The sequence below is a fragment of the Branchiostoma belcheri genome, unplaced genomic scaffold, assembly GCF_001625305.1.
Source record: "Branchiostoma belcheri isolate BF01 breed outbred unplaced genomic scaffold, Haploidv18h27 scaffold207, whole genome shotgun sequence".
Classification (NCBI taxonomy): Eukaryota; Metazoa; Chordata; class Leptocardii; order Amphioxiformes; family Branchiostomatidae; genus Branchiostoma; species Branchiostoma belcheri.
Window position 1 is genome coordinate 5,670 of NW_017803569.1, and position 2,258 is coordinate 7,927.

Sequence of the window (2,258 nt, forward strand, 5' to 3'; positions counted from 1 at the left end):
TAACAGTTGAAGAAAGTCCGTGTCTTTCCTGATGTTACAGTTCTTACATTTATTCAAATACCAGCACCAGGCACAGTTTTCATTCATCATATATTATGGCAGGGAGTAGGTTGATGTTCATATCAGCGCTGCAAAAAGACAGTGGCTTTTTCCTGTCCTCTGCATTAAAGGTTTTAATAAACATCACATTTAAATGTTGTAAATGTATTTTTGGCAACACCACAGGGGCAAAGACAGTTTTTCACTTTATTGTAGTTTCGGGCTTGTTTTAACATGTTCCTGTGTTGTTTTTCCTCTTCTTCCTTTAGCTGGTTAGGTCCCTGGTGGATGCCGTTGTCCTCCTGTGTACCCTTGTGGAGCTGGGCCTGTGCATCGCTTCTGTAACTGTCACTGCCTACACACTGACCAATGGGTGCTGTGCTTGCTGTGCGAAAGGGAACACCCAACAACCCTACCAGGTGATTTTACTATGTTATGTCAGACTGTGCATTTATGACAGGAAATTCGAACTATCCACTATTCAGACTGTCCACACACAGCTAACATGACTGTCCTTGGTGCTGAACACCTTCCACACACAAACATGCCTATATTGTGTGTGGAATATGCCTGTATTGTATAGACAGGATAACTGCCCTTCAGTATAACACACCAGCTTCACAGGCACGCAGCATGGCAGCAGCTTTTATACCGAGTGTAGGCCCAATCTTTGCACATCTAACTGTAGGAGTTGTTTAAAGCTTTCTAGTGATGATGCCCTTACTGTGCTTGGTGGCACTTGGTTCCACTCTAAGTTCTTGGAAAATAGGAGTTTTGAGCACCTCAATTCTTGACTGATAAATCTGATGTTTACTGTGAATTGACGATTAAGTTCCTTATTACTACATGTACTACTGTATCTTGTATCTGGTAAGCTAACATTAAATTTAGTATTGTAGGTCTTACACACACACTCATCTGTAAAAACTCAATTCAGCTTTGGGGTTTTGTGCAGTTCTTTTCATTTCAACCAGAATGAGCAGAGTGGGCTGATATGTACTCTAGGGACTAGTTCTAAAGTTGTTGAGGGCACTGTGCATGCTTGGTAGCTATTTTCTAACCTTCACCACATGTAATATAATTTAAGAACAGTTAGGTTGGGACCTAACAGCATCTTGACTGTGGCTTCCTGACAATTGATCAATATTGTTGATACAGAATGTACCCATGAAGTGCAAACAAATCAATTCAACAAAGAATCTGTACATCGGTGAAGGTTAGACATCCAGGTAATGAGATACACGGTCAAGAAATTGTTGCTTAAGCAACTGAATTGAAAACTGCCAGACGTTTCAACTTGCACCCACTACTTTTCATTAGTGACTAATATTGAAAGTATTTGTTAGTTTTTAGGTGATGCTTATTTTCATTTACAGTGATTTGTCACCATTTTATTTAGGTTCTCCTGGATGTTGGCCCACGTGGCCCCCTGCAGCCCCTTCAGCAGAACGTTGTCCAGTTTGACAGCAGGACAGCACAGGTGGTCTCCCCCCCTGGACAGCCGACTTTTGTCGCTACCTACAACACTGGCCCACAGGGAGGTACTGATCAAGGTGACAATTTTCATAATGCCTTAAAAATTGCTTCTCTACTGAATTGCAATTGTGGAATCCTGTCATCAGTAAATGTATGTACTAGACTTCTTTTTCAAAGTAGTATAAGGCAACAAGGCAATCTTTACAACACGACAAGAAACAAAATAATAGTTTGCTGATATAAATTGTGTTCCACCTTTTGCATTTCATAGTCATAATAATTTTAAGGTCATGGAATATCCCTTTGGGCCATAAGATTCACAACAATCTAAGGAAGCAACATCCAGCAATTCAGGCCTGGTATCCATTGTTTTGTAGCTCCAGTCCACTCCTCTGATACTAGCCTGGGTACCATCCTCTGTAGTATTTCTCAGTACCCCTGTGGTAGGGAGTGGTATAAACTACGGAGGAGGACACCCAGGCTATCAGATTGTTTCCCTGCCAACTAATATGTTAACCAAATTTGATATAGAAACATTCGGCATTCAAATATTCGCCATAAGTATTAATAATTGGACTGGAGCTACAAAACTGTAATATTCTCTAAGCTACACAGTCCTGTGTAAGACTATTTAAAATTTGGCAGAGATTGATATTATATATAAAGTTTGTTGCAAAATACCCAAGGGCTAGTTGCAAGTACAAACAACATGATGTGTATGAAAAAAGAAAATACCATGATAT